At 32.7% G+C, this 12,024-nt stretch overlaps 1 long non-coding RNA gene across 2 annotated transcripts in view; it reads right to left on the bottom strand.

Moving 5' to 3' along the window:
- The window catches only part of LOC141545535 (uncharacterized), a 344,302-nt gene that overhangs the window by 78,138 nt on the left and 254,140 nt on the right, over positions 1 to 12,024 (bottom strand). For both annotated transcript variants that reach the window (XR_012483057.1, XR_012483058.1), the window contains exon 5: positions 8,050 to 8,183. This is a non-coding gene — a long non-coding RNA (uncharacterized LOC141545535). The remainder of the gene's footprint in view (positions 1 to 8,049; positions 8,184 to 12,024) is intronic.

The raw sequence follows: 12,024 nt of genomic DNA, 5'->3' as shown, positions 1-12,024 counted from the left end.
CCTTAGGAAAAGTGTTTATTTTGGTTTCAAGGGGACAGGAATCCTGAAGAACAGTATTTTTCTCAAAGTACAAGGGGTCTTGAGAAACAGAACTGATTACAATCACAAGAGATCAATGGTTCTTTCTGCATAAAGACTACAGCACAGACCATGATAGTAATAACCACTCTCTCCCCAGATCATATCACCTTGAAAGTATCAAAAACTTACAAAAATACAGAACTAGATCTGAAAATAGCAATATAAAAAAGCATGATTGAAACAGCGTCCTTTACCACCCTGTGCTGAAAAGAGAGCCCAACTTTAACATAAAGTTCAGCACCAAGAAATAGGGTGAGAAAAATGAACAAACAATAAAGAACCTGATCACAAAAATGTAATATGGTGACAGGGAAGCACAACATGCAGACTCAGGAGAAGACAACAATGTCAAAATAGCTACAAGCAAAGCTTCAAAGAAAACTGTGAATTGGAAATAAATATAACAAGAATTTCTATAAGAGTTTTGAAAAATTATTTTCAAATTGAAATGACTGCTAGAAAAAATTAGGTGAATTAAAATTAAATTAAATTAAATTAAAAGAGGCACAAAGAAAATAATACCTTAAAAACCAGAATTGGTCAAACAGAAAAAAAGATACAAAAATCACTAAAAAAAAAAGTCATTCCATAAAAATTTAATAAAACAAATGAAAGAAAATGTGAACTGTCTCATCAGAAAAATAACTGACATGGAAAATAGATTGAAGAGAAATAGTTTAGGAATTATTGAACTACCTGAAAGCCATGATTAAAGAAAGAGCTTAGATATCATATTTCAAGAAATTTTCAAGGAAAATTCTAATTTCTTAGAATCAAAGAATAAAATAGAAATTGAAGTAATCAATCACCAAATAAAAACTATCCCAAAATAAAAATTCCCAGGCATATTACAAGCAAATTTCAGAGTTTGCAGATCAAAGAGAAGATACTTCAAGCAGCCAGAAAGAAACTATTCAAATACCATGAAGCTATAGTCAGGATGAGACAAGATATAGCAGCTACCACCGTAAAGGAGCGGAAGACTTAGAATGTGATATTCCAGAAGGCAAGGGGTTATAACCAAGAACACTCCATCCAACAAAGCTGAGAATAAACCTTGAAGGGTGATTTAATAAAATAAAAAAATTTTCAAATGTTACAAACAACAAGACCAGAACTAAATAGAAAATATGGCTTTTAAATAAAAGACACAAAAGAAAAATAAAAAGGTAAATGTGAAAGAGAAATCATTAGGGAGTCAATAAGGTTAAATATTCACCATTCTATATGAGAAGATGACACATAATTTCTAAAAACTTTATCTTTATTATAAATGAATGAATTATAGAATGATTATAATATGTTCAGATGATGTAAAAATGGATAAACAAGAAAGAAGGATACACTTGGAGAGGGAAGAAGAAGAATGGAGGAAAATTATCACAAGTTAAAGAAACACACAAGGCAGAGCTCTTACAATGGAGGAGGCAGGCAATGGATGAACCTCGCTCACACCTAAATTTGTTCAAAGAGGAAAAATACAAATAATACTCAATTGGTAATAGAAATTTATCTTTACCAACATGGAAGTGGGAGAGGAAAGGGATAAAAGAAAAGAGGTGAAAAAAAGGAGAAAAGTAAAAAAGAAGAAAACAGATTTTAGGGGAGGGATGGGTTAAATGGAGAGAGAGTGGATAAACAGAAGAAAACAGGTCAGATAGAGATGGACAGTTAGTAATCATAACTGTGATTGTAAATGGGATAAACTGACCCATAAAACAAAATAGATAGCAAAATGGAATGGCAACCAGAATCTAATAATATGTTGTTTACAAGAAATATACTTGCATACACAGAGTTAAAAGCAGGGGGTTGAGCAGAATCCAATATGGTTTATAGCAGAAGTGAAAAAAGGAAGGAGTAAAAATCTTGACCTCAAATAAAGCAATACCAGACCCAATTAAAAGGATAAGCAATGAAGTGATATATTAATACTAAACACATACATGTACCAAGTGACATAGCATCCAAGTTCTTTTTAAAAAATCTTTTCTTTTTTTCCTTTATTAAAGTTTTTTTTTATTTTTCAAAACATATGTGTAGACAATTCTTCAACATTAGTCCTTGCAAAACATTGTGTTCCAATTTTCCCTGCCTTTCCCCATGTCCTCCCCTAGATGGCAAGAAGTCCAATGTATGTTAAGCATGGTAGAAATATATGCAACCAATATATGCATACTTTTTTTTGAGGCAATTGGGGTTAAGTGACTTGCCCAGGGTCACACAGCTAGGAAATGTTAAGTGTCTGAAGCCAGATTTGAATTCAGGTCCTCCTGAATTCAGGGCTGGGGCTCTATCTAATGCATAACTTAGCTGCCCCTATGCATATATACTTATACAATTATCTTGCTGCACAAGAAAAATCAAACCAGAAAATAAGAGAAGCAAAATAAAATGCAAGCAAACAACAAGAAAAGGAGTGAAAATGCTATGTTGTGAACCACATTCAGTTCCCACAGTCCTCTCTCTGGGTGTAGATGACTCTCTTAATCACATTGGAACTAGTTTGAAACATCTCATTGTTGAAGAGAGCCACATACTTCAGAATTGATCATCATATAGTTGTCTTGTTATCATGTATAATGATCTCCTGGTTCTGCTCACTTCACTCAGCATCAGTTCATGTAAGTCTCTCCAGGCCTTTCTGAAATCATCCTGTTGCCCATTTCTTACAGAACAATAATATTCCATAACATTCATATACCACAATTTATTCAGCCATTCTCCAATTGATGGGCATCCACTCAGTTTCCAGTTTCTTGCCACTACAAAAAGGGCTGCCATAAACATTTTTGCACATGTGTATCCCTTTCTCTCCTTTAAGCTCTCTTTGGGATATAAGTCCAGTGGAAACACTCCTAGATCAAAGGGTATGCACAGTTTGATAACTTTTTGAGCACAGTTCCAAATTGCTCTCCAGAATTCACAGTTCCACTAACAATGTATTTCTGGCCCAGTTTTTCCACATCCCCTCCAACATTCATCATTTCTTTCCCTGTCATTCTAGCCAATCTGAGAGGTGTGTAGTGGTATCTCAGAGTTGTCTTAATTTGCATTTGTCTGATCAATAATGATTTAGAGCACCTTTTCATATGACTAGAAATAGTTTCAATTTCTTAATCTTAAAATTGTTCATATCCTTTGACCATTTATCAATTAGAGAATGGCTTGAATTCTTATAAATTTGAATCAGTTGTCTATATATTTTAGAAATAAAGCCTTTATCAGAACCTTTGAGTGTAAAAACATTTCCCCGGTTTATTGCTTCCCTTCTAATCTTGTCTGAATTAGTTTTGTTTGTCCAAAAACTTTTTAACTTAATATAATCAAAACCATCTACTTTGTGATCAATAATGATCTCCAGTCCTTCTTTGGTCACAAGTTCCTTCCTCATCCACAGATCTGAGAGGTAAACTATCCTATGTTCTTCTAATTTGTTTATAATATCATTCTTTATGTCTAGATCATGAATCCATTTAAATCTTATCTTGCTGTATGGTGTTAAGTGTGGCTCAATGCCTAGTTTCTGCCATACTAGTTTCCAATTTTCCCAGCAGTTTTTGTCAAATAGTCAATTCTTATCCCAAAATCTGGAGTCTTTGGGTTTGTCAAGAACTAGGTTACTATGGTCATTGACTATTTTGTCCTATGAACCTAACCTATTCTACTGATTGACTATTCTATTTCTTAGCCAGTAGCAAATTTTTTTTTGTTTTTTTTTTGTTTTTTGTTTTTTTGTTTTTTTAGTACCAAATGGTTTTGATAACTGCTACTTTATAATATAGTTTTAGATCTGTTACAGCTAGGCCATCTTCATTTGCATTTTTTCATTAATTCTCTTGAAATTCTTGACTTTTTATTCTACCAGATGAATTTTGTTGCTATTTTTTCTAGATCCATAAAATAGTTTCTTGGGAGTTTGATTGGAATAGCACTGAATAAATAATTTAGGTAATTGTCATCTTTATTATATTTGCTCAACTTATCCCATAGCATCCAAATTACAAAAGAAAATGTTAAATGAATTACAGAAATAGGCAGTAAAGGTATATGAGTAGGGGATCTCAACTTTACCCTGAGAACTAGATAAATCTAATGATAAAAATATAAGAAATAAGTCAAGGATATGAATAGAATATTAGAAATATTAGATATGATAAACTGCTGAAAAAAATTGAATTGAAATAGAAAGAAATATCCTTTCTTTTTCTGAGCTATACATGGCAGCTTCAGAAAAATTGACCATGTATTAAGGCACAAAAATCAACCACCAAATGTAGAAAAAGAAAGATTAATTGTACCCTTTTCAAACCATAATGCAATAAAATTATACTTAATAAGAGGCTATGTAAGAATAGATTAGAAATGATTTGGAAATAGTCTAATTCTAAAGAATGAGTGGGTTAAAGAATAAATCATAAAAGCAATTGATAATTTTCATGAAAGAGAATGACAACTAAACAATCTTTCAAAATTTATGAGATGCATCCAAGATAATACTTTGGGGAAATTTTAATTCTCTGAATACACATACACACACACACACACACACACACACACACACACACACACACACATACACACACCCCTATTAAAAAAAGATCAAATTAGTAAATTAGGCATGCAACAACAACAAAACAAGAAAAAAAATTTAAATCCCCAATTAAACACCAATGTAAAAATCTTAAAAATCAAGGGAGAATTTAATAAAATTTTAAGTAAAAAACACACTAATAAATAAAACTAGGAGCTAGTTTTAACACAGAACCAATTAACAGATAAATCGCAGATTAATCTAATTAACAAAGAAAAGAAAAGAAAATTGAAAAGGATAAATGCACCACCAATGAAGATGAAATTAAAACAATTATTTGGAATAATTTTGTCCAATTACATGCCATTAAAACTGACAATTTAAATAAAATGGATGAATATTTGAAAAAATATAAATTACCCAAATCAACAGAAGAGAAAACCAAATACTTAAATAATCCTATCTTAGAAAAAGAAATTGAACAAGCCACCAATGGGTTCCCTAAGAAAAAACAAATCTCCAGGAAAAGATAAATTTACAAGTTAATTCTTCCAAACATTAAAGAGCAATTAATTTCAATACCATATCACTGAGAAGATAGAAGATATCACTGCTTGGAGAGTCCTAGAGTATAAACTTAAAAAAAAAAACTAGCTGAAAAAATTAAGAACTTAAAAATAGTTTCAGGATATAAAATAAACCTACATAAATCATAAGCATTTCTATATAATACCAAAAAAAAATAGAAAGATAAATTCCATTTACATGGAAGATGATATAAAATACTTAGGAGTAAAATTGCAAAGATGAACTCAGAGATTATAGGAACTTAATTATATAATACTTTTCACACAAATAAAAATAAAACTAAATTATTGAAGAAATATTCATTGTTCATGAGTAAGCTTAGCCATATAATAAAAATGACAAATCTAGCTATTTATTTGCTTATGCAGTGCCATACCAATCAAGCTACAAATGAACTATTTTAAAGAGCTAGAAAAAATAATCACAAAATTTATCTAGAAGAATAAAACATCAAGAATATGAAGGGAATCAATATTTCTTCCCTCTTCCTTGTTCCTTTTTCTTTCTTCTTTCCTTCCTTCCTTTCTTCATTCCTTTCTTCCTCTCCCCTTCTATCTTCTCCTATCTTTTCTCTTTCCTTAGTTCCTTTCTTTCCTTTCCCTTTCCCTCCTTTCTTTTTACTTTCTTTCCTTCTTTCTTTCCTTTCCCCTTCCCTCATTCCTTTTCTTCCTTCTTTTCTTCTTTTATAAATGAGCCAATTGAAGCATAAAGAAACTATCTAACTTTCCTAGTATCAAATAGCTAGAATATGAACTCAACTCTTCTGTTTTCCAAGTACAATACCTATTCACTATACCAGTCAGCTCCTAAGTAATTGAAGTCCTGATAGTATAAGTTCAATTAAACATGTTAAAAAAAAAAAAAGACATTTATTGTTAGGTATTCTGCTAAACAGGGGCATTTAATTGGCATAGTGGATTAAGTTCTGAGGTTGGAGTCATGAAGACCTGAGTTCAAATACAGCCTCATATCCTTCCTAGTTATCCTGGGTAAATCATCTAACCTCTGTTTGCCACTGGAAAAAAAAATGAGAAACTACTCTAGTATCTTTACAAAGAAAAACTCATGAACAGAGGTCTACAGTGGTCAAGAAAAGTTGAATGGGACAGAAAGAACTAAATAGCAATAACTTTTCTAAGTACTGGAAATACAAGGAAAAGTTAAAACTATTTTCCCCTGAAGGAGACAATGCAAATGATTAGATGCATGCAAGGATGCTCAGAATCTATGGAAAGAAATCCCAGAGGGGAAGATAGTTGCCAAGGGGACTGGGAAAGGCTTTCTGGGGAAAAAAAGGAAGGAATGCAAACCAGGCATGAGAGAGAGTTAGTACAAAAGAATGGAGTGCCTAATGAAAGGAGTAGCAAGTAGGTCAAGGTAGTTATTTAGAAGAGCAGATAGAGAGAAGTAAAATGTAAAAAGACTCAAAGGATCCATGTGATGAAAAATCTTAAATGCCAAAAGAGTTTGTATTTGAACCTAAATGTAAGAGAAGCACTATTGGTGTTTACTATGTGTGTGAGTGAATGTTAAATCCATGCTTTAGGAAGAATCAATTTGGCAGATGAATGGAAGATGGATTAGAAATAGGAAGGCCAATTGGAAAGCTAGAAATTCCAGGTGAAAGGTAATGAGGGCTTGAACTAGGGTGCTATCTATGTGAGTGAAAGGAACATACCTTGGTGGTGTTTAAAAGGTAGAACTAAGTAGATTAAGCAACAGGATGGATATGGGGGGGGGAGTGAAAGTCAGGATGACACAGAGTTCTAAACCTAAGACAGGAGGATAGTTAAAAGAGGGAGGGAAAGATAATTAATTCTTCTTCTTCAATTTGAGATGCCTGCAAGAATTCTAGTTTAAGATGCCCAAGAGGCAATTAGTGATGAATTATGTGTACCTATGAGATTTTTTAAAAAACTCATTATGGCTGAAAAGCTGAATATAATAATAGCTGACACACATATATACTTTTAAAGTTACCATAACATTTTATTTTCATAATTTCCTTTAATCCTTACAATGATCTTGTGAGGTAAGTGCTAGGAATGTCATTGTACCCATTTTCCAGGTAAAGAAACAAATGTTCTGAGCTTTAAATGTCTAAAGTGGAATTGGAAGGAAGGAATTCCTGGTACCAGTTATATAATCTTTCCATTATACCACATTGCTTTGACAATCATCATTACTAATTTGAGCAATATTAGATTATCTATTGTCACCTAACATAATTTAAATTATCATGGTCCCTCAAACCTCAGACCCACATTCACATATCTTGTAAAATTTTTTGGGAAGGAATTACATGGAAAGGAGAAATAACTTTCTACCCCAATAGGAAAGAGTACTGGAGAAAGCATTTCTAAACTAAAATAAAATATTTCTAAATAGTCATGAAATGAGCTAATAATGGTCAAAACATAGTTCTTAGTAGCTTCTGGCAGAGTATCATTATAGCATCTGTCACGATGATAACTAATACTTGTCATCTACAGTCTGAGAAAATGAACCAATTCAGGGAATAATACATAATTAGTTCTTTTAGCATCTTTGATGTCCATAACAACAGAAGGATATTAAGAAACAAATAAGCATGGGTAGAAGAGCTGTAGAAAGTCAACTGAGTACATGTTTTGATTGCATTGGAAACTATCCTGTTTATGGAAATTGTTGGGTAACTAAAACAGGAAAATTCTGAAGGTTGCTGCCACTTGCAATTAAAGGGTGTGTTAAGAGTATAAGAAGTTGTATTTTTACTAGAAACCTTCTGAGTTTTATCTTCCTGTTTTGATTACAGGCCTCCTGACGAAGGGCCTGAGGTGTTATAAATTAGCCCATTACTCACTCACCTTAGGTATCCCTGCTGGATGGAGCAGGAAGGAAGCAAATCTTGGAGTATTGCACTTATATCCTTTAATCACATACATGGTTGCCCTTCAAAGTAGTAAATCATTGTCTTTTCCTGGTCTGCCATGATTCATGCCTAAAGAGAGAGGAGAGGAGACAAGCTCTTGGAAATGCCATATTAAAGGAAAAATAAGTGAATATATATATATATTTTTTTCAATAATCATTAAGCATACCAATGCTACATGTTTTTCAAATTGGCATTGTGTATATCATTCCAATAGTCAACAGCTCATGCTACAGACATACTCTATAGATTGTTGTCTTGCAAACTAGACATTTCCAGACTCAATGCCAATTTTTAAACTTCATTAAAACTTAATTCTTATATCAATTAGATAACTTAGGGATGCCTTCAATTAAGAGAATTGACCAATTGCTGGTGCCTATCTTCTTATAAATCTCACTAAGCAGAAATATGATCGATCAATCATGTTTTTTAAGATGGGATCCAAGGTCTTTAAAATGATATGTCAAAATTATACATAGAAAAGGGTTAAGAACCAAAGCTCCAGAGAAATATATCTCTGGAAAAAATATAGTAACAGTCTCTAGTCTTTTGTAATTTGTGATATATAGATATAATATATGTGGTTAATGAAGATCAATCAATTTTACAGGCATTTAGTAAGTTCCTTCTATGATCCAGACAATGGTAAGCTCTTGAGCATACACACAAGCATACAAGTTCTTGTGTGTGTATGTGTGTGTGTGTGTGTGTGTGTGTGTGTGTGTGTGTGTGTGTGTGTGTGTAAAATAGATAAAACATGATTCTTTGGTGTTTGAAGAAGAAAGAATTGGCAAACGCTTTTTTATAAGACACTATGATTAGGTATAGTCAATGAAAAGCTAAAAGACAATCAATCAATTAGTATTTATCAAGTGCCAACTGTGTGCTAAACACTGAGGGATACAAAAAACAAACTACACTCCTTGCTCTCCAGGAGCCCATAGTATAATAAGAAAGACAACATGTAAATAATTAAATTCAAATAAGATAACAGGGAATAATGAGGGAGGTCTCAGAGGAAAGCCATGAAAATAAGGAGAACTAGGAAAGACTTCCTATAGAAGCTGCTATTTTAGCTGAAATTAGGGAAGCCAAAAGGTAGAGATGAAGAGGGGGAGTATTCTATACAAGAAGGACAGTCAGTGAAGAATTCAGAGTTTGGAGAGATAAAGTGTTTTATTCAAGGAACAGAAAGAACATTGATGTTACTAGATCACAGAATATATGAAGGAGGTTGAGTTGTAAGTAAGAAGACTAGAAAAGCAGGAAGGGAACAGGTTATAAAGGGCTTTTAAAACCAAACAAAATTTTACATTTCATCCTAGATATAATGGGAAGACAGTGCAATTTATTGAGGATCAGATTTTTTTTTAGGAACATCATAATAGACTACAATTAAATTCCCTGTTTTGATTTTAAATACACACACACACACACACACACACACACACACACACACACACATTCAAAATGCTTCATGTTTTATGTGAATGAACATTTTCTTCTCCCCATGTGGATTTTTCACTCGATATGTAGCACACTAATTGTCTGGCTTCAATTTGTCTTGTCTGGCCAAAAGAGAAGTGCATGTTCAGTGGTTTTAACCACATTTAAATATCTATAGTAATAGAGATAAGATTAGCTCCTACTTCTTGCCAAGCAGATGCCCAAACCTAAAGGAATAAGGCCAAGTGACAGAAAAAAAAAAAAAGAAAGAAAAAAAAAACTTCCTGCAAATTTTACTAAACTTTTTTGTTGAGTTTGCACGATAACTATCAGCTGCTCTTCAAAACTGTCAACTGGCTTCATCATATTTGATATCAGATCAATAACAGAATAATAACTATGCCATGGTCTCCCAGCTACAACTTTGGTGAGATTGATGAGTGAGTGCTAATGAGCACTATGGCTGCATGGTTTATTATTTTGTATTTGCCTTTCTGACTTTAATTTTATTTTATTCCAGGAATTGGAATCTAGTTCATCTTAGTCTGGGAAATGCATTATGAAAATCTTTCCACAATGACCAAATCAAGCTGTCTCACTGTTTATATGAAGCGCCTTTTCAGCAAAATGACCACAATACAACATTGGATTAAAAAAATGGCTGAGAGGAGTCATTTGTAGAATGTGGGAGAATAAACAGCTAGAGCATCTGGGAATATGTATAGGACCACAGAACACTTTAAAAGAAACTACTGTCCTCTATTTAGATAGTACAATATAATTATTAGCAGAGAGGAAAAATGAGTACTCTTCTATTTTAACATTGTTGTATTACATATGGATTTTAAAAGGCCTCTAATATGAATCTATATTTCTATATTTTAGGAGCCAAATAATTTAAAGAATGTGATGAATTATAGTAGTGAATTCAAATATCTAAGAAGGAACCTGTAATCTAGACTTCTTAAGAGATGTATTAAAATTAAAATATGTCTTTTGACTTACCAGTTGTGCTCTGAAAATAGAATAGGAATAAAATCTTAACTTGAATGTGCATATGCACAAATATATATGATCATCTAAATCTACATATATATGCATATAGATTTATATATAGAAATTTTCTTTTTTTCCTCTTTTTAAATTAATTTTATAATTATAAAATTATAACTTTTTTGACAGTAAATATGCATAGGTAATTTTTTTACAACATTATCCCTTGAACTCCCTTCTATTCCGAATTTTTCCCCTCTTTCCCTCCACCTGCTCCCCTAGATGGCAGGCATTCCCATACATATTAAATATGTTATAGTATATCCTAGGTACAATATAGATGTGCAGAACCAAATTTTGTTCTTGTTGTTGCAAAGGAAGAATTGGATTTGGAAGGTAAAAATAATCTGGAGAGAAAAACAAAAAATGCTAACAGTTTACACTCATTTCCCAGTGTTCCTTTTCTGGGTGTAGCTGATTCTGTCCATCATTGATCAATTGGAATTGGATTAGCTCTTCTCTATGTTGAAGATATCCACTTCCATCAGAATACATCCTCATACAGTATCATTGTTGAAGTGTATAATGATCTCTTGGTTTTGCTCGTTTCACTCAGCATCACTTGATGTTAAGTCTCTCCAAGCCTCTCTGTATTCCTCCAGTTGGTCATTTCTTACAGAACAATAATATTCCATAACATCCATATACCATAATTTACCCAACCATTCTCCAATTGATGGACATCCATTCATCTTCCAGTTTCTAGCCACTACAAAAAGAGCTGCCACAAACATTTTGGCACATACATGTTCCTTTCCCTTCTTTAGTATTTCCTTGGGTATATATATAAATTTTCTTCAGTAAGTCTATCTTAGCTCATATTTGACATCTAGATGATAGCAATATGAATATAACACATTGCTCTTTCTCATTGTTAATCATAAGAGTCCAAAGTGATGTAAATTCTACTATAAAATGAGTCCTATGCTACTCATTCTCAACAGTGCCATAAATAACTTTTTAAGGGACAGATTTTTTTTTTAACATACAAGTCTTGTTTTCACCATCAACTGTAAAAATCTATATGAATGGAAGGAAACTAAGCATTACCCTAGATATTACCAGAATTGGCAGCAAATTGCCCTAGAATCTAAGAACAATGCAACAACAAATGACCATTTCATTAGATCTAAAGTGCCCAAAGATTAAGTCACAAAAGCATATGTTTGAATCATATCAGAAGTTCACTTAAATATAAATTCAAGGAAGCATTGTAACTAAAAGGAAATTATATATATATATATATATACATATATATATACACACACACACACACACACACACACACACAGAAAGAGAGAAGAGAAGAGAGAGGAGAGAGGAGAGAGGAGAGAGGAGAGAGGAGAGAGGAGAGAGGAGAGAGGAGAGAGGAGAGAGGAGAGAGGAGAGAGGAGAGAGGAGAGAGGAG

Source organism: Sminthopsis crassicaudata, chromosome 1 (genome assembly GCF_048593235.1).
Source record: "Sminthopsis crassicaudata isolate SCR6 chromosome 1, ASM4859323v1, whole genome shotgun sequence".
NCBI lineage: Eukaryota > Metazoa > Chordata > Mammalia > Dasyuromorphia > Dasyuridae > Sminthopsis > Sminthopsis crassicaudata.
The sequence above is the reverse complement of the archived record's forward strand: the minus strand, read 5'-3'. Positions and strand labels throughout refer to the sequence as shown.